Raw genomic sequence first — 27,192 nt, forward strand, 5'->3', positions numbered from 1 at the left:
AGAAGTCAAGGGTCAAGGTCTCTGTTGCTACAGGGTATATGAGTTAGCATTGACAGGTTTGTATTCTGTAGCAGAGTGGCATGCTGCTCTGACCAGTCTAACTCAGAAGTAAGGCTCAGTTCTCTTCCTTTTAAGCCATATTTCAATAAAGTGTCTCTCCCTCTCTCTCTCTCTCTCTCTCTCTCTCTCTCTCTCTCTCTCTCTCTCTCTCTCTCTCTCTCTCTCTCTCTCTCTCTCTCTACCTCTCTCTCTCTACCTCTACCTCTCCTTCTCGCTCTCTCTCTCTCTCTCTCTCACTCTCTCTCTACCTCTCTCTCTACCTCTCTCTCTCTCTACCTCTCTCTCTCTCTACCTCTCTCTCTCTCTCTCTACCTCTCTCTCTCTACCTCTACCTCTCTCTCTCTACCTCTACCTCTACCTCTCTCTCTCTATCTCTCTCTCTCTCTCTCTCTCTCTCTCTCTCTCTCTCTCTCTCTCTCTCCCTCCCTCTCTCTCTCCCTCTCTCTCTCTTTCCTTCTCTCTCTCTACCGCTCTCTACCTCTACCTCTCTCTCTCTCCCTCTCTCTCTACCTCTCTCTCTCTCTCTTTCTCTTTCTCTCTCTACCGTCTCTCTCTCTCTCTCCCTCTCTCTCTACCTCTCTCTCTCTCCCCTCTCTCTCTACCTCTCTCTCTCTCTCTCTTTCTCTTTCTCTCTCTACCGTCTCTCTCTCTCTCTCCCTCTCTCTCTACCTCTCTCTCTCTCTCTTTCTCTTTCTCTCTCTACCGTCTCTCTCTCTCTCTCTCTCTCTCTCTCTCTCTCTCTCTCTCTCTCTCTCTCTCTCTCTCTCTCTCTCTCTCTCTCTCTCTCTCTCTCTCTCTCTCTCTCTCTCTATTGTTTCCACATTTTACTGTTTGTTCCCTTCCTTCTATCTTGGTGGTTTTATTGAGAGGAATGATAATAGTGCAGCTTGTGGTGTACTCAATTCTCCTTCTGTCACTCTGTGTAGGAAGGAGCAGAGTGTGCTGTCTCCAGTCAACTGTTGGAACCTGTTGTTGACTCAGGTGAAGAGGGAGAGCCGAGACCATGCTACCCTCTCTGACCTCTACCTCAACAACATCATACCGCGCTTCGCCCAGGTCAGCGAGGACTCCGGACGACTCTTCAAAAAGGTAACACACACGGGAGCACACGTATGAAAAAATGTATGCACTCACTAACTGTAAGTTGCTCTGGATAAGAGCGTCTGCTAAATGACTGAAATGTAAATGTGTGCACGTCACACACACAGATGCATACCACACCACACACACACACACAAAATAACACACACACCTCTGTGATCTCTTCAGCCATGCAAATGTTATCTCCCCCTAACAAATACTTGGTCTCCCTCCCTCCCTCCCTTCTTCCCTGCCTCTCTCCCACCTTCCCTCCCTCTCTCCCTCCCCACCCCATTAGCCCTGTATTGATGTTGTTTCAAGTTTTATTGTCACGTGCACAAGTATAGTGAAATGCCTTTCTTGCAAGCTCTTTCCCAACAATGCAGTAATCACTATCAGTAGTACTATAAAATAAAGTAAAGTAGAACAAAACACATGAGAAATAGAAATAAGAAGAACACGAGAAAGTAAATAATCTATATACAGGGTCAGTTCCAGGGTCAGTGCCAATACCATACAATGTGCAGGAATACTGGAGTGATAGGGGTAGATATGTATAGGGGTAAGGTGACTAGGCATCAGGCTATATGATGAACAGAGTAGCAGAAGCATATATGATGATTGTGTGTGTGTGTGTGTGTGTGTGTCTGTGTGTGAGAGAGAAAGAGTTAGAGTGTGACTCTGCCAAGCATTCAGAGCTGCAGCCAGCAGCCTCCTATGGAAACCTCATTATCTTGTCCTCCCAGCCTCGTCTCTCTGTCCCCCTCTCCTCCTCCAGTCTCCCTCGCCTCCCAATGTCTCAGTGTCACAGTCTATGGTTTCGGTGGCTGGAGTCTTTAACAATTTTCCGGGCCTTCCTTTTATACCGCCTGATACAGTATAAAGGTCCTGGATGGCAGGGAGCTCGGCCGCAGTGTTGTACTGGGCTGTCCGCACCACCCTCTGTAGCGCCATCCAATCGAGGGCGGTACAGTTGCCACATCAAGCAGTGAACCTTTTGAGGATTTGAGGGCCCATGCCAAATCTTTTCAACCACCCAGGGGGGAAGTGGCCCTGTCGCACCTTCTTCACGACTGTGCGCATGTGTGTGGACCATTTTAAGGCCTTAGTGATTTGGACACCGAGGAACTTGAAGCTCTCGACCCTCTCAACTGCATCCTCGTTGATGTGGATGGGGACATGCTCCGTCGTGTCGCCAGTAAACTTGATGATGGTGTTGGAGTCGTGCGTGGCCACGCAGTCGTGGGTGAACAGGGAGTACAGGAGGGGACTAAGCACACACCCATGTGAGGCCCCCTTGGTGCGGGTCATCGTGGCGGAGGTGATGTTGCCTACCCTCACCACCTGGGGTCGGCCCATCAGGAAGTCCAGGATCCAAGGAGGTGTTCAGTACCAGGGTCCCATGCTTGGTGACGAGCTTGGAGGGGACTATGGTATTTAGGATGTAGATATGACAGCTGAGGTCTCCAGGCCCCTCTTATCCAAACATCCCTCCGAACTCTTCCCACCTTTCACCTCTCCATCTGTGTGTGTGTAATATCTCAGTACAGATTAACCTATAGGATTACTCATCTCCAACCTTTCTTCTGTTAGAGAGAGCTAGTTGCGTCCCAAATGGCACCATATTCCCTGTGTAGTGCACTACTTTTGACTAGGGCCCATCATGTAGGGGGTGTCGGGGGTCTAGGGGGTGTTAGGGCTGTAGGGGGTGTTGGGGGTGTCTGGGAGTGTTGGGGGTGTTTGTGGTGTCGGAGTGTTGGGGGTGTTTGTGTTGTCAGTTGGATCCGTTCCGAAATTGAGCTGTGGCTTTCCCACCCGACCTGATATGCATGAATACAATTTTAAAAAACGGAGACCCGTTCCAAATGGACCCGAGGACAATCAGACCCGTTCTGAAAAGGGTAGTGGAAAACAGACCCAAACAGACCCGTGCTGGTTCGGATTGATGTGTAGCATATTCAAAACTCTATAGTCTATTGTTTTATTGGTTTTTACTCTCCTAAAACAATAATTGTCTACCTCACGGTTCAGCTGTCGGAGAGTTGAGCGCTAAATGCATCAGGACATTGCCTGCATATAGGCCTAGGTGTCCACTGTATGATAGATAATAAATATTAAAGGAGACAACCTTAGGCCTAGATAGAGATATGCCAGCGCCATGTTCCTGACATCGTCATGGATTTCTTTATAATTGTCAGATAGGCTACTACTGCTATACAGTAGTACCTGGCCATCTGTGGAGATTTGGGGTTGGGAACCATGGTACGTCTATGAAACAGACTGATAAATATGCCAGAACAGAGAATCACAAAAAAAGAGTTAGACTGGGACCTTACTAATAACTATCCGTGGGCTAGAAATTTTTTATCTATTTTTTGTGAAACTGATTTTCAGTATATACAGTTGAAGTCGGAAGTTTACATACACTTACGTTGGAGTCATTAAAACTCATTTTTCAACCACGCCACAAATGTTTTGTTAACAAACTATAGTTTTGACAAGTCGGTTAGGACATCTACTTTGTGCATGACACAAGTCATTTTTCCAACAATTGTTTACAGACAGATTATTTCACTTATAATTCACTGTATCACAATTCCAGTGGGTCAGAAGTTTACATACACTAAGTTGACTGTGCCTTTAAACAGCTTGGAAAATTCCAGAAAAAAATGTCATGGCTTTAGAAGCTTCTGATAGGCTAATTGACATCATTTGAGTCAATTGGAGGTGTACCTGTGGATGTATTTCAAGGCCTACCTTCAAACTCAGTGCCTCTTTGCTTGACATCATGAGAAAATCTAAAGAAATCAGCCAAGACCTCAGAAAAAAACACCATCCCAACCGTGAAGCACGGGGGTGGCAGCATCATGCTGTGGGGGTGCTTTGCTGCAGGAGGGACTGGTGCACTTCACAAAATAGATGCCATCATGAGGAAGGAAAATGATGTGGATATATTGAAGCAACATCTCAAGACATCAGTCAGGAAGTTAAAGCTTGGTCGCAAATAGGTCTTCCAAATGGACAATGACCCCAAGCATACTTCCAAAGTTGTGGCAAAATGGCTTAAGGACAACAAAGTCAAGGTATTGGATTGGCCATCACAAAGCCCTGACCTCAATCCTATAGAACATTTGTGGGCAGAACTGAAAAAGCGTGTGTGAGCAAGGAGGCCTACAAACCTGACTCAGTTACACCAGCTCTGTCAGGAGGAATGGGCCAAAATTCCCCCAACTTATTGTGGGAAACTTGTGGAAGGCTACCCGAAACGTTTGACCCAAGTTGAACAATTTAAAGGTAATGCTACCAAATACTAATTGAGTGTATGTAAACTTCTGACCCACTGGGAATGTGATGAAATAAATAAAAGCTGAAATAAATCATTCTCTTTACTATTATTCTGACATTTCAGATTCTTAAAATAAAGTGGTGATCCTAACTGACCTAAGACAGGGAATTTTTAAATGTCAGGAATTGTGAAAAACTGAGTTTAAATGTATTTTGCTAAGGTGTATGTAAACTTCCGACTTCAACTGTATTAAAGCAGGCACGGTATATGGCCAATATACCATGGCTAAGGACTGTTCTTATGCAGGACGCAAGGCGGAGTGCCTGGATACGGCCCTTAGCCGTGGTATATTGGCCATATACCACAAACCCCCGAAGTGCCTTATTGCTATTATAAACTGGTCACAAACGTAATTAGAACAGTAAAAATAAATGTTTTGTCATACCCGTGGTATATGGTCTCATATTCCATGGCTTTCAGCCAATCAGCATTCAGGGCTTGAACCACCCAGTTTATAATCAGTAACAAATTACCATGTGGTGTTAACCAAATCAAGGACAAGCTTTTTCTGATCCACAAGGAAAAATGGGTAGTTGATGTTTGGTTTAAACCTAAACTTAGAATGTACACTCTCATCAAAGATATCTACACCCCTGAACCACATGCCCACCTGAACCTAACAAAAAGCCAAAGGTCAGTTTGTGCAGAACTCAGATCCGGTACCCTCCCTCTGGCTATAGAGATGGGTAGATTAACAGAGTGCCTAAAGAGGAGAGAATTTGCCTACTGTGTGATCTTGGGGAAATCGAAAACAAAATCCATTTAGTGTTTTATTGCCCTCTTTATGATGATCTGAGACATGTTCTTTTTTGTAACATTTTTGTTCTGTAGTGTCTTGTAAGCCCATGGGCTGGGCACCGGTGGGTGTATGACACTTAAATAAATAATATCAATCATATACAGATATAGGCGTACAAAAGGAGGCTAATTCGTTAATTGTCTATCAGAATATTTTTTATAAAGATTAGTATTATATTGTTAGATTAAAGGAGTAACTCTGGTAGGCCCAAAATGTTCTTCCTCATCTCAAGTTCAACTGTCGGAGTCAGTTGGAGTGCCGGTGCGCACTGCCTTCATAGGCCTGCAGTAGCCTAGCTAAGCCTAATGATAGCCATACCACACCAAACCTTCACAAAAGTTGCTTAACTTTATTAGGGTAATATCAAAGTATGTCAAGTCATTGTTTATAGGGGAAATACGAACAGGTTATTATATTGCGGCATTAAATGACACACACCTGTCTATATAAGGTCCCACAGTTGACAGTGCATGTCAGAGCAAAAACCAAGCCATGAGGTCGAAGGAATTGTCTGTAGAGCTCCGAGACAGGATTGTGTCGAGGCACAGTTCTGTGGATGGGTACCAAAACATTTCTGCAGCGTTGAAGGTCCCCAAGAACACAGTGGCCTCCATAATTCATAAATGGAAGAAGTTTGGAACCACCAAGACTCTTCCTAGAGCTGACCGCCCAACCAAATTGTGCAATCGGGGGAGAAAGGCCTTGGTCAGGGAGGTGACCAAGAACCCGATGGTCACTCTGACAGAGCTCTAGAGTTCCTCTGTGGAGATGGGAGAACCTTTCAGAAGGACAATCATCTCTACAGCACTCCACCAATCAGGCCTTTATGGTAGAGTGGCCAGACGGAAGCCACTCCTCAGTAAAAGGCATGTGACAGCCCGCTTGGAGTTTGCCAAAAGGCACCTAAAGACTCTCAGACCATGAGAAACAAGATTCTCTGGTCTGATGAAACCATGATTGAACTCTTTAGCCTGAATGCCAAGCGTCACGTCTGGAGGACACCTGGCACCATCCCTACGGTGAAGCATGGTGGTGGCAGCATCATGCTGTGGGGATGTTTTTCAGTGGCAGGGACTGGGAGACTAGTCAGGATCGAGGCAAAGATGAACAGAGCAAAGAACAGAGAGATACTTAATGAAAACCTGCTCCAGAGCGCTCAGGACCTAGGACTGGGGCGATGTTTCACCTTCCAACAGGACAATGACCCTAAGCACACAGCCAAGACAACGCAGGAGTGGCTTCGGGACAACTCTCTGAATGTCCTTGAGTGGCCCAGCCAGAGCCCGGACTTGAACCCGATCAAATCAGAGGATCCTACCCATGCCGTTTACCCATGCTTCGTTGGTCTGTTTCACTTGCTGGCCCTCTGATTGCACATGTTAGATGGCCCTCCGACCTGCGCCCGTTTTATAGGGTGATATATGTGTTCCCTTTCTTGTATTGGCTCTACTATTCGCTTTTTTCACTCCTTCTGGGCAAGATCAGCCCCGCTTCGCACCCCAGCCCGACCGACCCAGCCCTTAAAGCCAATCCTTATCCCGAAGTTACGGATCTGACTTGCCGACTTCCCTTACATTTTGCATTTTAGTCATTTAGCAGACGCTCTTATTCAGAGTGACTTACAGTTAGTGAGTGCATACATTTTCATACTGGCCCCCCGTGGGCCTCGCGATTAGCTCTTAGGAAACTTTGCAGTATTTTGTTTTTTTATGTATAATTTTTTACATTATTAGCTCAGAAAGTGTTTTGCATCATTACATACAGCCGGGAAAAACTATTGGATATCAGAGCGGCGTTAACTCACCAGCATTATGACCAGGAATATGACTTTCCCGAAGCAGATCCTTTGTTTGCTCTCCCCAGGGCAACTGAACTGATTCCAGCTGCTGACCCAAAACATTGCCGACGGAGGAGAGGCACTCGGAGCGGCCTGCTGGTCCGACTTAGGAGGCGCGCACACCACCCACCGCTTCCAAGTATTCTACTTGCTAATGTTGAATCTTTGGTCAACAAAGTCGACGAACTACGGGCAAGGATTTCTTTCCAGATAGACATCAAGGCCTGTAACATACTCTGTTTCACGGAAACCTGGCTCTCTTGGGATATTTTGTCAGAATCGGTCCAGCCAGATGGGTTCTCAGTTCATCGCGCAGACAGGAATAAATATCTCTCCGGGAAGCAGAAGGGCGGAGGTGTGTGTTTCATGCCGACCGTATTATCTCCCAAGATAATTTTCTTCGGTTATAGTCACGGCCGTGTATATCCCCCCTCAAGCCGATACCACGATGGCCCTCAAAGAACTTCACTGGACCTTATGCAAACTGGAAACCACATATCCTGAGGCTGCATTTATTGTAGCCAGGGATTTTAACAAAGCAAATTTGAGGACTAGGCTGCCGAAGTTCTATCAACATATCGACTGTTGTACTCGCGCTGCTAAAATCCTTGACCATTGCTATTCAAACTTCCGGGATGATTATAAGGCCCTCCCCCGCCCTCCTTTCGGCAAATCTGACCACGGCTCCATTTTGCTTCTCCCTTCCTATAGGCAGAAACTCAAACAGGAAGTACCCGTGCAAAGGACTATTCAACGCTGGTCTGACCAATCAGAATCCACGCTTCAAGATTGTTTTGATCACGCGGACTGGGATATGTTCCGGGTAGCTTCCGAAAATAATTTAGACATATACACTGAAACAGTGACTGAGTTTATCAGGAAGTGTATAGGTGATGTTGTGCCCACTGTGACTATTAAAACCTACCCTAACCAGAAACCGTGGATAGACGGCAGCATTCGCGCAAATCTGAAAGCGCGAACCACCGCATTCAACCATGGCAAGGTGACTGGGAATATGGCAGAATACAAACAGTGTAGCTACTCGCTCCGCAAGGCAATTAAACTGGCAAAACATCAGTATAGAGACAAAATGGAGTCGCAATTCAACGGCTCAGACACAAGACGTTTGTGGCAGGATCTACAGACAATCACGGACTACAAAAAGAAAACCAGCCACGTCGCCGACACCAACGTCTCGCTTTCAGACAAGCTAAACATCTTCTTTGCCCGCTTTGAGGATAACACAGTGCCACTGACGAGGCCCACTACCAAGGACTGTGGCCTCTCCTTCTCCATGGCCGATGTGATTAAGACATTTAAGCATGTTAACCCCCGCAAGGCTGCCGGCCCAGACGGCATCCCTAGCCGCGTCCTCAGAGCATGCGCAGACCAGCTTGCTGGTGTGTTCATGGACATATTCAATCTCTCCCTTTCCCAGTCTGCTGTTCCCACATGCTTCAAGAGGGCCACCATTGTTCCTGTACCCAAGAAAGCAAAGGTAACTGAACTAAATGACTATCGCCCTGTAGCACTCACCTCTGTCATCATGAAGTGCTTTGAGAGACTAGTCAAGGATCATATCACCTCTACCTTACCTGTCACCCTAGACCCACTTCAATTTGCTTACCGCCCCAATAGATCCACAGACGATGCAATTGCCATCACACTGCACACTGCCCTATCCCATCTGGACAAGAGGAATACCTATGTAAGAATGCTGTTAATTGCCTATAGCTCAGCATTCAACACCATAGTACCCTCCAAGCTCATCATTAAGCTCGAGGCCCTGGGTCTGAACCCCACCTTGTGCAACTGGGTCCTGGACGTCCTGACGGGCTGCCCCCAGGTGGTGAAGGTAGGATACAACATCTCCACTTCGCTGATCCTCAACACTGGGGCCCCACAAGGGTGTGTGCTCAGCCCCCTCCTGTACTCCCTGTTCACCCATGACTGCGTGGCCAAGCACGCCTCCAACTCAATCATCAAGTTTGCAGACGACCCAACAGTAGTAGGCTTGATTATCAACAATGACGAGACCGCCTACAGGGAGGAGGTGAGGGTTCTGGGAGTGTGGTGCCAGGAAAATAACCTCTCACTCAACGTCAACAAAACAAAGGAGATGATCATGCAGCAGAGGGTGCACCCCCCTATCCACATCGACGGGACCGCAGTGGAGAAGGTGGAAAGCTTCAAGTTCCTTGGCGTACACGTCACCGACAAACTGAAATGGTCCACACACGCAGACAGTGTGGTGAAGAAGGCGCAACAGAGCCTCTTCAACCTCAGGGGGCTGAAGAAATTTGGCTTATCACCTAAAACCCTCACAAACTTTTACAGATGCACAATTGAGAGCATCCTGTCGGGCTGTATCACCGCCTGGTACAGGCAACTGCACCGCCCACAACCGCAGGGCTCTCCAGAGGGTGATGCGGTCTGCCAAACGCATTACTGGGGGCAAACTACCCGCCCTCCAAGAAACATACAGCACCCGATGTCACAGGATGGCCAAAAAGATCATCAAGGACATCAACCACCCGAACCACTGCCTGTTCACCCCGCTATCATCCAGAAGGCGAGGTCAGTACAGGTGCATCAAAGCTGGGACCGAGAGAATGAAAAACAGCTTCTATCTCAAGGCCATCAGACTGTTAAATAGCCATCACTAGCACATTAGAGGCTGCTGCTGCCTATTGAAATCACTGGCCACTTTAAGAAATGGAGCAACTAGTCACTTTAATAATGTTTACATATCTTGCACTACTCATCTCATATGTATATACTGCATTCTATTCTATAATATTATTCTGTATCTTAGTTCATGCCACTCTGTCATTGCTTGTCCATATATGTATATATTCTTAAATCCCATTCCTTACTTTTTTGTGTGTATTGGGTATATGTTGTGAAATTGTTAGATATTACTGCACTGTCGGAGCTAGAAGCGCAAGCATTTCGCTACACCCGCAATAACATCTGCTAAACACGTGTATGTGACAAATAAAATTTGATTTGATTTGATTTGACATCTCTGGAGAGACCTGAAAATAGCTGTGCAGCAACGCTCCCCATCCAACCCGACAGAGCTTGAGAGGATCTGCAGAGAAGAATGGGAGAAACTCCCCAAATACAGGTGTGCCAAGCTTGTAGCGTCATACCCAAGAAGACTCTAGGCTGTAATCGCTGCCAATGGTGCTTCAACAAAGTACTGAGTAAAGGGTCTGAATACTTATGTAAATGTTATATTTCAGTTTTTTATTTTTAGTAAATTAGCAAACATTTCTAAAAACCTGTTTTTGCGTTGTCATTATAGGGTATTGTGTGTAGATTGATGAGGGAAAAAAACTATTTAATACATTTTAGAATAATGCTGTAACCTAACAAAATGTGGAAAAAGTCAAGGGGTCTGAATACTTTCCGAAGGCACTGTATGTATACTGTAGCTAAGAAAGTAATACTAAGTGTATGTTGTGTAGTAAGCTGTTAGTAGCCCATGTGCCTCAACCTAATAATTTGGTCCCTTTTCCCCTCATAACTTAGCCTACTGTTCTGACTTGGTGGTGCACATGTAGCCTATTGTCTGTTTTAGAGAAATGTCATCATCGAATATTGTAAGAGCTTTCATTGTCTGCTTATATTGTCCCCTTTATTTATCCTACAGTTCTGACTTGGTGTACAAGAGAATACTGTAAGAACGGCCCATGTTCTGAATTCTGTCGCTGTACATTTCAAAAGTGCTGAACAAATAGTTAAATTGACTACGTCCGTCCTAGCTCGCTCATTCATGTCTTAATCAAAATTACAGATTGCCTCTTATCCGCTCGTCGTCCCCTTATGCCATAGTTTCTACATCACAATTGCAGTAGAAACCACATTTGTTTAAGCAAGTCAGCCATATAACCTATGTTTTTTTTTGAAAGGCAGTAAATGAGGCTGAATGAACAGCTGCCAGACAAGGCTCCGCTGATAGCCAGGTGTAGCAATGGTAAGGGGTTGGGACTGCTGTTGGGACAGCTTTATGTAGGCCCTAACAGTTTGTGGGCACCGTTTGTCACCGTTATAGTGCAATTAATGTATTGTTTAGTGTTGTGTTGTGTAGTGGCTTTGCTGGCATGCATAAAAAATAAAATAAGCATTTTGCCCCACGAAGATTGACATGCTAAAATTGCCACTGCAGAGGAGGCTGCTCATCTGTGTTCCAATCAGAGCGAGAGAGAGAGAGAGAGAGAGAGAGAAACAGAGAGAAAGAGAGAGAGAGAGAAACAGAGAGCGAGAGAAACAGAGAGAAAGAGAGAGAGAGAAACAGAGAGCGAGAGAAACAGAGAGAAAGAGAGAGAGAGAAACAGAGAGCGAGAGAAACAGAGAGATAGAAAAACAGATAGAGAGAGAGTACCAAACACTCTAATGAGTGTTCAGTGCACTTATTTAAAGTGTGAATATTTCAAACAGTCCAAACTGCCCCCTGAGGCCTGAATCAACCACATATCCAGGAGCAGACACATCTGTGCACAGACTGAGGGGAAAGTGCTATTCTATTCATTTGTGTTTTCTTCTAATAAATATTTCCTCTCTCAATATCTCTTCTCAAGTTTCTCCATCAGGGAAGACAGACTGTTTGGAAGGAGACTAGAGGGCTAGGGATTAGAGGTCAGGGGTCTTGTGTCTGATGGATGGGCGTGTTTTGCCGTGGCAGATTGCTTTTTGATTGGCTATCATTTGGCTATATGTCACTCGACGGGCACTTAAGCCCTCCAATCAATCAACAGGCTTTAGAGAGGGGGAGGAGAGGGACTCTGCTCAATGTCAGTTGGTACTGTCTTCTCTGCTCTCCACCTCCCTTTACCCACTCCCTAATCTCTCTTTCCCTAACTTTCCTCCATCCATCTCTCCCCCTTTCATCCAAAATGACCCCTCTTGGAATTCTCTACTCCATTCATACATATTCTCTCCTCATCCCTCACCTTTCTCCTTTGTTCTTCCCCGTCTCCCCCTCACCTCTGACCCCTCACCCCTCACCTCTTGTCTGTAGGATAATCCCTGAATGTGTGTGTTTGTGAATTTTTTTTACAATCTCTGTTATTCTGTTTCTCTCTCTCTTTTCCTGTCTCCTTCACCCTCTCTCTTTGTCATTGACTCTCCCTCCCTCTCGATCTTTCTCTGTCTCTTTCTCTCTCTCTCTTACTCACGATCTCTGCCTTTTAGACATCATCTCTATTCAGGTCTCATGCCGTTCTCATGCCGTAGCTGGTATCAGATCTTGTATTGGCACTTCATTTGCACCTCGGACTGCTTCACACACACCCTGCCAACGGCTGCAATTTCATAACCAGGAGTGAAGGCTTAGAGTTAGAACTCAATTAATTTCTCTCACCTAGCAAGCCCAGAATCATAGCCAGCAGCATACCACCCTGCATCCCACTGCTAGTTTGCCTCTGAAGCTAAGCAGGTTCGGTCCTGGATGGGCGACCAGATGCTGCTGGAAGTGTGTTGGAGGGCCAGTAGGGGGCACTCTTGCCTCTGGTCTTAGGAGATCCCAATGGGCAGTGAAGGGGACATTGCACTGCGTAGGGTGCTGTCTTTTGGATGAGAAATTAAACAGGTGTCCCGACTCTTTCTGGTCATTAAAGGTCCAATGCCGCTGTTTTTAATCTCATTATCAAATCATTTCTGGGTAACAATTAAGTACCTTACTGTGATTGTTTTAAATTAAAATGGTCAAAAATAAACAAAAATAGCTTCTTAGCAAAGATCAATTTCTCAAGCAAGATTTGTGCTAGGTCTTTTCTGGGAGTGGTCTGAGTGGGGAGGGGAAAACTGAAAATTAGCTGTTATTGGCAGGGAGGTTTGGAACTCTCTTTCTTATTGGTCTATTAGCTAATTTACTGCCTGGTGATTTCACCAGGCTGGCCAAAACTCCATCCCACCAAAACAGGCAGACATTTCAGGCATTCTTTTCAAACAGTTCTTACACCAAAATGGCATTATCATAATTTTCACAATTTCACAGTATTATTCCAACCTCATAGTGTGGAAATATATATAGGCCTAAAACAGAGGAAAATCACGTTTTTGACAGCACTGGGCCTTTAAACAACCCATGGCACTTATCGTAAGAGTAGGTGTGTTAACTCTGGTGTCCTGGCCAAATTCCAAATCTGGCCCCTTTCAATCAAGGCCACCTAATCATCCCCCGGATTCCCAATTGGCATATATCACTCCTCTCCTCTCCACCATGATATCTGATGTGTGGTGAGCGTTCTGGCACAAAATGGTTGGCGTGCATCAACTAAGTGGGTGCTACACATTGGTGGTGAAGAGGTGAGTTTGCCCCCTTACTATGTAAAGCGCTTTGATCACCTACTGTAGGTGGAAAAGCACTATATAAATGCAATCTATTATTATTATTATTATTATTATTAGAAGCTTTTCATCCAGCACACATAGAGGAGAGCAGAAATAACATTTTCCCTCAGGCAGTTTCCCAGCATAGCCCACTAGTGAGGAGGACTCTGGTATGGAGCTTTCTCTGTACAGAATCATTTGTCACCTGCATCCTGTGTGGAGCCTGGTAGCACCCTCATCACTCCCTGTCCTCCCTCTCCCCCCTCTTCCCTCGCTCCGTCCCCTCCTGTATTCCTTCTCTTCTCTCCAAAGCCCCCCCCCCCCCCCCCAACTGTCCTTCCCTGTATTTCCCCTCATTCACTCCCGCACATAATTTATAATGGAGCCTAGGCCTCAAACCCCACATCCATCAGGTAACACACACACACCATTATTCATCTGATCCGGCAGCCCTCCTCACCACCAGTTAATGTTATTGATAAGGGTATGTCTGTAATTACAGGGGATAGACAGCCTCTTTAATCTTCTTGTGTCTCTGTGTCTCTCTGCAGAGTAAGGAGGTTGGTGTTCAGCTTCAGGAGGATCTGATGAAGGTTCTAAACGAGCTCTACACGGTAAGACTGTCTCCTCACACACCAGGGAGAGATTCCCTACTGGGAAGTAGGTTGATCTCTGTTAGAATGCAGGGAGGCAGCAAAGGAACCATTTAACCATGTCCAGGCCAGTAGCAGCAGACTAATAGTGTAATTACAGTGAGAGACTCCACTAGACAGAAATAGAGTCAGCCTGGCACATACACACACCGACACATGCCGACACACACACCGACACTCAGCCTGCCTCTCAGACATACGAGGTGGGAAGAGAGGACTGGGCTTAACGCCTGCCTCAGTACTTGACGGAGTCTGATAGAAAGAATGTGTCATGTGCTGTGCAGATGATCAGATCTCTAAATCACCTCTAATCTCAAACACTTAAACTTATCCTTCTAATATAAATATCATTGATTCTGTGCAGTACCTAGCTCAGGCCAGCCCTTGTGAAGCAGCAGCGTGACTCGGTCTGACATTTTAAAGAGGGAAATGAAATGATGGGGTCCGCCCATGTTTCCCCTTTAAGTGGTCAGTGCTGACACTGCACCCACTGACACAGGTGTGTGTGGCATTCTCTGGAAGAAGTGTGTGTGTGTGTGTGTGAGAGAGAGAGAGAGAGAGAGAGAGAGAGAGAGAGAGAGAGAGAGAGAGAGAGAGAGAGAGAGAGAGAGAGAGAGAGAGAGAGAGAGAGAGAGAGAGAGAGAGAGAGAGAGAGAGAGAGAGAGAGAGAGAGAGAGAGAGAGAGAGAGAGAGAGAGAGAGAGAGAGAGAGAGAGAGAGAGAGAGAGAGAGAGAGAGAGAGAGAGAGAGAGAGAGAGAGAGAGAGAGAGAGAGAGAGAGAGAGAATGCACATGCATGTGTGTGGGGCATTCCCTGGCAGTGTTGTGGGATGCCAGCGCTCCACACCTCTTGGGAACGCTAGGCCTCATTCCTGACAATCCACTGTCCTGCCTGCCAGCCATGCTTCTCAGGGGTGTGTGTATGTGTGTGACACACATAGACACACACACACACTCTCTCTCTCTCTCTCTCAATTCAATTGGCATGGAAACATATGTTTACATTGCCAAAGCAAGTGAAATAGATAAAGAAAAGTGAAAAACCATCAGAAATGAACAGTGAATATTAAACTCACAAAATATTCTGGCCATGTACAGTGTTGTAACAATGTACAAAAGGGAAAACAAATAAACAGATAAATATACAGTGCTATGAAAAAGTATTTGGCCCCTTTCTAATTTTCTCTACTTTTGCATATTTGTGATACTGAATGTTATCAGATCTTCAACCAAAACCTAATATTAGATAAAGGGAACATAAGTGAACAAGTAACACAACAATTACATTTTTATTTCATTTATTTAATAAACAAAGTTATGCAACACCCAATTCCCCTGTGTGAAAAAGTAATTGCCCCCTTACACTCAATAACTGGTTGTGCCACCTTTAGCTGCAATGACTCCAACCAAATGCTTCCTGTAGTTGTTGATCAGTCTCTCACGTCGCTGTGGAGGAATCTTGGCCCACTCTTCCATGCAGAACTGCTTTAACTCAGTGACGTGTGGGTTTTCAAGCATGAACTGCTCGTTTCAAGTACTGCCACAACATCTCAACTGGGATTAGGTCTGGACTTTGACTAGGCCATTCCAAAACTTCCAATTTGTTGCTTTTTAGCAATTTTCATGTAGACTTGATTGTGTGTTTTGGATCATTGTCTTGCTGCATGACCCAGCTGCGCTTCAGCTTCAGCTCACAGACGGATGGTCTGACATTCTCCTGTAGAATTCTCTGATACAGAGCAGAATTCATGGTTCCTTCTATTAAGGCAAGTCGTCCAGGTCCTGAGGCAGCAAAGCATCCCCAAACCATCACACCATCACCACCATGCTTGACCTTTGGTATGATGTTCTTACTGTGGAATGCAGTGTTTGGTTTTCGCCAGGCATAATGGGACCCATCTCGTCCAAAAAGTTGACTCAAGTTTGCCAAAAAGCACCTGGATGATCATCAAGACTCTTGGAAGAACGTTCTATGGACAGACGATTCAAAAGTATCACTTTTTGGACGACATGGTTCCAGTAATGCCTGGCGAAAACCAAACTCTGCATTCCACAGTAAGAACATCAGAATTCTACAGGAGAATGTCAGACCATCCGTCTGTGAGCTGAAGCTGAAGCGCAGCTGGGTCATGCAGCAAGACAATGATCCAAAACACACAATCAAGTCTACATGAAAATTGCTAAAAAGCAACAAATTGGAAGTTTTGGAATGGCCTAGTCAAAGTCCAGACCTAATCCCAGTTGAGATGTTGTGGCAGGACTTGAAACGAGAAGTTAATGCTTGAAAACCCACACGTCACTGAGTTAAAGTAGTTCTGCATGGAGGAGTGGGCCAAAATTCCTCCACAGCGACGTGAGAGACTGATCAACAACTACAGGAAGCATTTGGTTGGAGTCATTGCAGATAAAGGTGGCACAACCAGTTATTGAGTGTAAGGGGCCAATTACTTTTTCACACAGGGGAATTGGGTGTTTCATAACTTTGTTTATGAAATAAATGAAATGAAAATGTAATTGTTGTGTTATTTGTTCACTTATGTTCCCTTTATCTAATATTAGGTTTTGGTTGAAGATCTGATAACATTCAGTATCACAAATATGCAAAAGTAGAGAAAATTAGAAAGGGGGCAAATACTTTTTCATAGCACTGTAGATTGTATTTACAATGGTGTTTGTTCTTCACTGGTTGACCTTTTCTTGTTGCAATAGGTCACACAACTTGCTGCTGTGATGGCACACTGCTCTGCTTGTCAATTCAATTCAATTTGCTTTATTGGCACGACGTAGCAATGTACATATTGTCCCTATGTAGGTGATGAAGACGTATCACATGTACAACACAGACAGTATCAGCTCTGAGAACAAACTGAAAGATGCAGAGAAACAGGAAGAGAAGCAGATGGGGCGCTCTGGTCGCCAGGACGACAGACAGACTCCCAGGTCACCTGACACACTGGCCAGCGTCAAGACCGAGGAGAAACATGTCCGACGCTCCTCGGTCAAGAAGATAGAAAAGATGAAGGAGAAGGTAAAGAGAGAGTGTGTGTGTGTGTGTGTGTGTGTGTGTGTGTGCAGGGTCAAGGATATGAGAGCAGCCCTGTCTGAGTATGAGACCCTGACACCCCTACTGACATGTTGACCAATGATGCGTGGTCCTCTGTAGCTCAGCTGGTAGAGCACGGCGCTTGTAACGCCAAGGTAGTGGGTTCGATCCCTGGGACCACCCAAACACAAAAAATGTATGCACGCATGACTGTAAGTCGCTTTGGATAAAAGCGTCTGCTAAATGGCATATTATTATTATTATTATGCAGCTCACACAGCCCATTATAGTGTGTGTATGCAGCCTGTGTGTATATGCATGTGTATGCCTGCATGTGTGTGTTGTTCATGAAGGATGTATGAGTGTATAACTGGCTTAATGCTTTACTACAGCTGGGCTCTGTCAGAGTGATAAGACCCTCATTATCATCTCCAGAACCAATATAGACCATGTTCTCTCTCAATCCTGTTATCTCTCTCTCAATTTCAATTCAATTCAATTCAATTTGCTTTATTGGCATGACGTAACAATGTACATATTGCCAAAGCTTACTTTGGATATTTACACTATTAACATAATTTAAATAATAATAATCAATATTGTCAACGGGACAACAGTAACAACAATAACCAAGGGTCAAAATAACCATTGAACAATAACAATATAGAGGACATGTGCAGGTTGGTTTGTCACGGTTCAGACAGACGACCAGAGGACCACAATTGCGTCACACCAGAAAGTTTATTAAAACTTAAGGGAAAAGGGAAGTAGGGAGTGAATGAAGGCTCCAGGGGTAACAGGGATCCCGTCCAATGTGCTGGGTCTGTGCCCCCCCCAGTGGCAGCGATGCGTCCTATGAAGCCGGTGGTGGGTGGTCCAGAAGTCCTGGGGGGGGGAGACACAGACACAACAGGGCGGAATGAAACAAGGCAGCAGTACAGTTCAAGGGAAATCCAAAATACGTAGTAGCAAGGCAGAAGGCTGGTCAGAGTTACCGGGATTGAAGAGTAGTCAAGAGTCGTTATGGCAGAAGCAGGTCTGGATCTCCTGGGGCAGAAGAGTATCCAAAAATCAGGCAGGTCCGGGGTCACAAAACCAGGGTGAGCCAGAAGCGCGAGCAAACAGGTTCCGGGTGTGAGCTTTGCAGGCGATCTGACACCGGAGAGCTGAAAGACAGGGCCTTAAATACTGGGAGAGGTAGTGGGTAATGCAGCGCAGCTGGCAGAGTAATTAGAGCAGAGCAGAGCAGGGACAGGTGGAGCTAGTTAGGCTGAGTAGAGAGAGTGGTGAGCAGAGTGGAAGAAAATAAAGGTGGTAACCCGGTGGAGTGAGAGGCTCATGACAGAACCCCCCCCCCCCAAGGGACGGCCCCAGAAGTCCCAAGAGCAACACCACGCCGGGCGGGAGGAGGGGAGCCGGAGGAGGGCTAGAACTCCTCCGAACGGTCCGAGTGAACGTCCTCCTCCTCGGAGGAAGCCGGAGGGCCGTGGTCGGGAGATGGGACAGGTCCCGAGACAGGATCAGGCACAGGACAGGAAGCCGAGCGGGCAGGACGGTTAGGGACCCCTCTGGGGCGGCCCCTACGGATTGCAGGTTGATCAGGATGCCGTTGGTGGAAAGCGGTGATGAGAGTCCTATCCACAATCCGACTAGCTGGCACCCAGGTCCTTTCCTCAGGTCCATAGCCCTCCCAGTCAATGAGGTACTGGAGACCCCTACCCCTCCGTCTGGACCGAAGCAGGCGGCGGACGGTGTAAACCAGACCACCATCGACGAGCCGTGGAGGAGGAGGACAAGGCGCAGCAGGGACCAGCGGACTCTCATGGATGGGCTTAATCTTAGACACATGGAAAGTGGGGTGCACCCTCAGGGAATTAGGCAGTTGGAGCCGGACAGCAGTTGGGCTAATCACTCTTATGATAGGGAATGGGCCAATGAACCGAGGTGCCAGCTTCTGCGACTCCACCCTGAGTGGCAGGTTCTTCGATGACAACCACACCCTTTGACCAACATGGTAGGTGGGAGCAGGAATTCTCCGACGGTTGGCCCCGGTAGTGTAGCTGGCAACGGATCTGAGGAGTGTGGCTCGGGCTTGTGACCAGGTGCGGCGACATCGACGGGCAAAAGCAAGTGCAGATGGGCAAGTAACCTCCTCTTCCTGGCTGGCAAATAGAGGAGGCTGGTATCCATAAACACATTGGAAAGGGGACATACCGATGGCAGAGCAGGTCAGAGAATTGTGTGCGTACTCCACCCATGTCAATTGCTGCGACCAGGAGTGGGGGTTGCGTGAAGTCATGCATCGCAGTGCCTTCTCGAGCTCCTGATTAGCCCGCTCTGACTGCCCATTGGATTGGGGATGGAATCCGGAAGTCAGACTGACTGTGGCTCCCAGCAGGTGACAGAACTCCTTCCAAAAAGCGGAGGAGAATTGTGGACCACGGTCAGAAACTACATCCTTTGGCAGTCCGTGGATCCGGAAGACGTGTTCCAGGACCACCTGGGCGGTCTCCTTGGCGGTTGGGAGCTTGGGGAGGGGAATGAAGTGTGCCATCTTGCTGAAACGGTCAACTATGGTGAGAATGACGGTCATGCCACTTGAAGGGGGCAGCCCCGTGACAAAGTCAAGGGCGATGTGAGACCAGGGACGTCTGGGCACAGGCAGGGGCTGCAGCAATCCGGCTGGGGGCTGGCAGGACGACTTGTGTTGGTTGCAGATGGGGCAGGCTTGGACGAATTCCCGTACATCCTTTCTCAGAGAGGGCCACCAGAACCTCTGGGCGAGCAGGTTGTAAGTGCGGGTGGAGCCAGGGTGACAAGCTAGGCGGGAGTCATGTCCCCACTGAACGACCTGGGACCTCAGGTCTTCGGGGACAAAAAGGCGGTCAGCTGGGCAAGTGCTGGGACCTGGCTGGTTACGGAGAGCCTCCAGCACCTGTTCCTCAACAGCCCAGGTCAGAGCTGCAACGATGCAGGGACTTGGCAGAATCGACACAGGGTCCTTGGAGGGGGTGTCATCCTTCTGGAATTGACGGGAGAGGGCGTCTGGCTTGGTGTTGCGTGATCCAGGCCGGTATGACAGAGTGAAATTAAACCTGGTGAAGAACAGGGCCCAGCGGGACTGCCTGGAGTTCAACCGTTTGGCCGTGCGGATGTACTCCAAGTTCTTATGATCGGTCCAAACGAGAAATGGAATGGTGGACCCCTCCAGCCAGTGCCGCCACTCCTCCAAGGCAAGCTTCACAGCCAGCAGCTCACGGTTCCCTATGTCGTAATTGCACTCAGAGGGGGACAACCGACGTGAGAAAAAGGCACAGGGATGGAGCTTCCTATCCTCCGCAGCCCACTGAGAAATCACAGCACCAACTCCCACATCCGAGGCGTCCACCTCCACAATGAATTGCCGGTCCACATCAGGCATCTGGAGGATGGGAGCGGAGGTGAACCTCACCTTGAGGGTACTGAAGGCTTTGTCGGCTGCTGGGGTCCAGGTGAAGGGTTGCTTGGTGCTGGTTAGAGCAGTGAGAGGGGCAGCAACGGTACTGTAGTTCCGGATAAACTTTCTATAGAAGTTAGCAAACCCCAGAAACTGTTGCAGCTTCTTTCTGTTCTCCGGAACTGGCCATGAAGTGACTGCTGATACTTTGGCAGGATCCATTTGGATACCTCCCTCTGCCACTATGTACCCCAGGAAGGCCACTGTCTTGACGTGAAACTCACATTTCTCTGCCTTGGCGTAGAGGGAATTCTCCAGAAGACGATGAAGGACTTGCTGGACATGGCGGGTGTGTTCAGACAGGTTTCTGGAGTAGATTAAGATGTCATCCAGGTAAACGAAGACAAACTTGTTTAACATGTCCCGCAGTACATCATTCACTAGAGCCTGGAACACAGCAGGAGCATTGGTGAGGCCAAAAGGCATAACCAGATACTCGTAGTGGCCTGTTGGTGTATTGAATGCGGTTTTCCATTCATCTCCCTCCCGGATCCGCACTAGGTGGTAAGCGTTTCTGAGATCCAACTTGGTAAAAACAGTGGCTCCCTGGAGCAACTCAAAAGCAGAGGTGAGCAGAGGCAGAGGGTAACGGTTTTTCACTGTGATGTCGTTGAGTCCCCTGTAGTCGATGCAGGGGCGAAGAGATCCGTCCTTCTTCCCCACAAAGAAGAAGCCAGCACCAGCAGGAGATGAAGATGAACGGATTAATCCTGCGGACAGAGAGCCATTGATGTAGTCCTCCATGGACTTTCTTTCAGGAGCAGACAACGAATAAAGACGACCCTTTGGAGGGGCTGTTCCAGGGAGGAGGTCGATGGCACAGTCGTACGGTCGGTGAGGGGGCAGAGATGTGGCTCTTGCTTTGTTAAACACCTCTCTGAGACCATGGTAGCATTCTGGGACATTGGAGAGGTCAGGAGCGGAGTTAGTAGGTACTGGCCGAGGGGGTAGTGCGGCAGCAAGCAGGCAGGTTCGGTGGCAGTCCTCTCCCCACTCCCTGATCACCCCGGTCACCCAGTCGAGCTGAGGGTTGTGCCGGCGGAGCCATGGGTAACCCAGGATGAGGGGTTGGCCTGGAGAGGGGAGCAGGTGAAACTGGATAGTTTCTTGATGGTTTCCGGACAGACCCATCGAGACCGGGGCCGTGACATGAGTGACCGATCCGAGTAAGTGTCCGTCCAGTGCCCGGGCAGGAATAGGAGGTGTCAAACGGAGGTTCTCCAGTCCCAGTTGGCGTGCCAGCTTGATGTCCATTATGTTGGCTTCGGCGCCAGAATCCACCAGAGCAGCCAGGGTGTGAGTTGAGTCAGAGAGGCGGAGGTGAACTTGCAGCAGGGGTTTGCGGTCGGAGGACTGGATGGTCATTGAACTCAACCGGACTCCCCCTATGCCCGGTGAGCTTCGGCCCTTTAAAGGGCAGGTTACCACACGATGTCCATCACCTCCACAATAGAGGCAGAGGTTTGAGGTGAAGCGGCGCTGGCGCTCTGCAGGAGTGAGAGAGGCTCGCCCAATCTCCATAGGCTCAGACTGATCAAGCTGACCTGGGTGAGTGGCAGTAGATGACAGGAGCCCAGTCGGATCTCTCCGAATGCCGGTAGTAGGTGGACCTTGGCGCCCCCTCTCACGACGACGGGTCTGTATCCTTCTGTCGATCCTGACAGTCAGTGCGATGGCTTCATCAAGAGTGGAAGGCAGTTCATGGGAGACCAACTCGTCCTTGATATAGTCAGCCAAACTATGGAAGAACGCGTCCACCAACGATGGTGTGTTCCAAGAACTTCGTCTAGCCAGGGTTCGGAAGTCGATGGAATGGTCTGCGACTGTACGTCTGCCTTGTCGAATACTGAACAGTTCACGAGACGCCTCTGCGGTTGGTGAATCCAGGTCAAACACCTTCAGCATCTCCTCAGCAAACAGGTCGAAGGTTGCACATGCGGGGGTTTGACGTTCGAACTCTGCTGTTCCCCAGAGTCGAGCTCGGCCCGTCAGGTGAGTGATGGCATACCCAACTTTAGCCCCCTCCGTGGCGAAGGTCCTTGGCTGCAAGGAGAACTGAAGTCGGCAGCTAGTCAGGAATGGCCGGACCTGGGTTGAATCGCCGTTGAACCGCTCGGGGTTTCCAATCTTGGGTTCCGGAGCAGCGGCTGCAATGACCGGGGCAGGTAACTCGGGGGCAGGGCTGGTGGGCAGACTGGCTGGGGTAAGGTTGGTGAGGAGTTGAATGATCATGGCGAGTTGTTGTTGCTGCTGCTGGAACTGCTGCTCATGCTCATCGGTTTCCATGTCGGGGAAAGTGTGCGCTGAGTCCATAATGGTCAGATCGTACTGTCACGGTTCAGACAGACGACCAGAGGACCACAATTGCGTCACACCAGAAAGTTTATTAAAACTTAAGGGAAAAGGGAAGTAGGGAGTGAATGAAGGCTCCAGGGGTAACAGGGATCCCGTCCAATGTGCTGGGTCTGTGCCCCCCCCAGTGGCAGCGATGCGTCCTATGAAGCCGGTGGTGGGTGGTCCAGAAGTCCTGGGGGGGGGAGACACAGACACAACAGGGCGGAATGAAACAAGGCAGCAGTACAGTTCAAGGGAAATCCAAAATACGTAGTAGCAAGGCAGAAGGCTGGTCAGAGTTACCGGGATTGAAGAGTAGTCAAGAGTCGTTATGGCAGAAGCAGGTCTGGATCTCCTGGGGCAGAAGAGTATCCAAAAATCAGGCAGGTCCGGGGTCACAAAACCAGGGTGAGCCAGAAGCGCGAGCAAACAGGTTCCGGGTGTGAGCTTTGCAGGCGATCTGACACCGGAGAGCTGAAAGACAGGGCCTTAAATACTGGGAGAGGTAGTGGGTAATGCAGCGCAGCTGGCAGAGTAATTAGAGCAGAGCAGAGCAGGGACAGGTGGAGCTAGTTAGGCTGAGTAGAGAGAGTGGTGAGCAGAGTGGAAGAAAATAAAGGTGGTAACCCGGTGGAGTGAGAGGCTCATGACATGGTTGGTCTGTCAGACACTGTCCCTCATCTTATGGCAGGAAGCAATGTAGTGCGCTGCCAACCCACAGCTCTCTGCGTCCTCCCCCAACAGGATAGGTAGCCTATTCTCATCAGAGAGGTCTTTGAAACCTTGAAAAATTGTATCAAATTTGGGGAAATGACACTCTCTAATTGTTTTATATTTTTGACATTTTGTCAGGAAATGCAGCTCTGTCTCAGGTTCTGGGAGCCAGGTTTTCCTGTGTCTACCCTTCTCAATGGCAAGGCTGTGCTCACTGAGCCTGTACTTTGTCAAGGTTTTTCTAAGGTTTTGATCAGTAACCATGGTCAAATAGTTAGCCACGGTGTACTGTCGATTTAGGGCCAGATAGCACTGCATTTTACTTTGTGCTTGTGTTTCCCAATAAGCAATGTAGTTTTGTTTTGACTGTGTTGTAATTTGGTTTATTCTGATTGATTGGATGTTCTGGTCCTGAGGCTTCAGCGGTCTAAGGCACTGCATCTCAGTGCTTGAGGCGTCACTACAGACCCCCTGGTTCGATTCCAGGCTGTATCACAACCGGCCGTGATTGGGATTCCCATAGGGCAGCGCCGGTGTAGGCCGTCATGTAAATAAGAATTTGTTCTTAACTGACTTGCCTAGTTAAATAAAGGTCAAATAAAGAAAAGAAAAAAAAGAAAGTAGAACAATGTTTGTGAACTCAGCCCCAGGACCAGCTGGATGAAGGACTCTTTCTTTGCCTCAGCTCTTGGCATTGCAGGGCTTGGTAATGATATGAGAGGGGGTCACTGTATTTTAAAACTTAATTGCTATTTTTTGAGTTTTTATTATTAGTGGATATTGGCCTAATTCTGCCCTGCATGCATTGTATCTCTCTCTCTCTCTCTCTCTCTCTCTCTCTCTCTCTCTCTCTCTCTCTCTCTCTCTCTCTCTCTCTCTCTCTCCCCCCTCTCTCTTTCTCTCTCTCTCTCTCTCTCTCTCTCTCTCTCTCTCTCTCTCTCTCCTCTCTCTCTCTCTCTCTCTCTCTCTCTCTCTCTCCTCTCTCTCTCTCTCTCTCTCTCTCTCTCTCTCTCTCTCTCTCTCTCTCTGTCTCCCTCTCAGAGGCAGGCTAAGTACACAGAGAACAAGCTGAAGCGATCAAGGCGAGGAATGAGTACCTGCTGGCTCTGGAGGCCACCAACAGCTGTGTCTTCAAATACTACATCCACGACCTGTCTGACATCTTAGACGTGAGTACACACCACAAAACAACACACAACCTTTTGTCTTTCTGTAGCCCAATCCTCCCCCTCCTTCATCTCTTCCCCCCTCTCCTGCAGCAGGTAGCCATTTCCTCACAGCCTCAACAGACCTACTACGAGAAGAGCAGGGCTCTCCCCTCATCCTTATCATTCCTCCTCCCCCTCATCCCTTCTTTCCCACTGGCAGGGCTCCCCTCTCTACAGCCTCCTCCCTCATCCTCTTTTCCCTGACCCTTAACGAGGACCACTGGCAGGGCTCCCCCCTTCTCTTCTCTTTCCCCCCTTCCCCTCTCCTCTCCTCTACCCTCTGGTCTCATTACTGTCGTCTGTCCCCCACTAGAGACTGAGAACCTGTGGGTTAGCCTGTGGCTATATGAACAGGAATGATGATGATTGGTAAACAAGTAGTTCTACTGCTCCTTCACTCTGACTGATGGGTTAGCATGTAGCATGACCTCACTCATTCTGACTGATGGGTTAGCATGTAGGATACCCTCACATTCATGAATGATGGTGTAGCATGCAGCATTGTTAATTGGACGTCCACGGGAATATCTCATTACCAAAGACATATTGCTTTGATTTTAACCATGACTTTCTAAGCTATCTCTCTGCTCAATTAAACATCTCTCTCTCTCTCTCTCTCTCTCTCTCTCTCTCTCTCTCTCTCTCTCTCTCTCTCTCTCTCTCTCTCTCTCTCTCTCTCTCTCTCTCTTTCTCTCGCCCCCACCACCTCCCTCTGTCAGTGCTGTGACCTGGCTACCATGCCAGTCTCCACCGTGCGTTGCGGACCTACCTGTCAGCGGAGATGAACGTGGAGGCGTCTAAACACACTGGTCTGGAGGGCCTGGAGGGGGCAGTAGAGAGCTGGAGCCCAATGGGGACAAGCAGAGACTGATGGAGACCTACAATAGCGTCTTCTGTCCCCCCATGCGCTTCGACTTCCAGTCACACATGGGAGACACGGTACGGGAATGTGGTGGGGGGTGATACGTGCTGTGGGGGGGTTGGGCTGGTTGGGTGGGGGTGGAGGGATTAGTAAGTGTTTGAGTTTAAATCCGGAATCTGTAGCGGTGGATCTGCCACGTCCGTTTGTAATATTACATCAACAAAGATGTTACTTCAAACAACACAGAATTTTGTTTTCCCTCTGACATCATTGCACATGCGATAGAACAGCGGAGTATGTACTATGATTTTTTTTTTTTTACCATGAATGCGCCTGGGGCGACCAGCTTGTGGATCTCAGCTGTAAACTAATTGTGTGTGTCTTTCTCATTCTCTCTCTCTCTCTCTCTCTCTCTCTCTCTCTCTCTCTCTGTCTCTCTCTCTCTCTCTCTCTAGATGGGGGTAGTATGTGCCCAGCAGCCGTTAGAAGGGGAGTTACTCCAGAGGTGTCAGCAGCTGCAGTCCCGTCTCTCCACCCTCACCATCGAGAATGAGGAGGTGAAACCTGCACTCCTCCGCCTCATCACTCCATAATTTTACCCCTTCATCCCCCCATCTCTCACTTCATTACTCCATCATTTTACCCCTTCATCCCCCCATCTCTCACTTCATTACTCCATAATTTCACCTCCTCCTCCCCCATCCCTCACCTCATCTTTCCATAGCCTTTTCTGTTCATTATGACAGTTTTGATTTGTCTTCCCACTCACACCATTTTCACCCACATTTTGAAGAGAAACAAGATGTTTTATTAATTTTTAATAGAAAAATAAGAAAATAAGAAATAAAAATAACCTTGCCTTGTCTACACGAACACTCACACTTCTCTTGCCAGCTCTGACTTTGCTGATAGCTACTTTTATTGAGGATTAATGTACTTACTATGACTGAGATATGTGCTTGTCTCATCTAGCTATCTTAAGATGGATACACTAACTGTAAGTCGCTCTGGATAAGAGCGTCTGCTTAATGACTCAAATGTAAACAATTGATTTCACCCACATCTGTTGACAGAATTTATGACACTATCTCTCTCTCTCTCTCTCTCTCGCTCCCCTCTCCCCCTCCCCCCTCCTTTCTCTCCCTCTCTCTAGGTGAAGAAGACTATGGAGGCCACTCTGTCGACCATCCAGGACATGGTCACCGTGGAGGACTATGACGTCAGCGAGTGTTTCCACCACAGCAACTCCATGGAGTCGGTGAAGTCCACCATGAGCGAATCATTCCTTAGCAAACCCAGCCTGGCCAAGAGACGGGCCAATCAGCAGGAGACGGAGCAGTTCTACTTCACGGTGAGAACCAATCACAGGGCAGAGATGTGTCGTGTTGAGGACAGTGGTGTGTTATGGTGATACAGGAAGAGT

The 27,192-nt window shown here is 47.9% G+C and overlaps 1 pseudogene across 1 annotated transcript in view; it reads left to right on the forward strand.

Annotated features, from left to right (window-relative positions):
• The first annotated feature begins 993 nt into the window (after positions 1-993).
• LOC311133171 (SLIT-ROBO Rho GTPase-activating protein 2-like) overlaps positions 994-27,192 on the forward strand; it is a 48,121-nt pseudogene continuing 21,922 nt past the window's right edge. Inside the window, exons 1-7 of the transcript XR_014615368.1 lie at positions 994-1,149; positions 14,013-14,075; positions 16,925-17,140; positions 24,741-24,868; positions 25,627-25,846; positions 26,225-26,326; positions 26,923-27,120. The product of XR_014615368.1 is annotated as an SLIT-ROBO Rho GTPase-activating protein 2-like (transcript). The remainder of the gene's footprint in view (positions 1,150-14,012; positions 14,076-16,924; positions 17,141-24,740; positions 24,869-25,626; positions 25,847-26,224; positions 26,327-26,922; positions 27,121-27,192) is intronic.

This window comes from Coregonus lavaretus, assembly GCF_964263955.1.
Source record: "Coregonus lavaretus genome assembly, chromosome: 8".
Taxonomy (NCBI): domain Eukaryota; kingdom Metazoa; phylum Chordata; class Actinopteri; order Salmoniformes; family Salmonidae; genus Coregonus; species Coregonus lavaretus.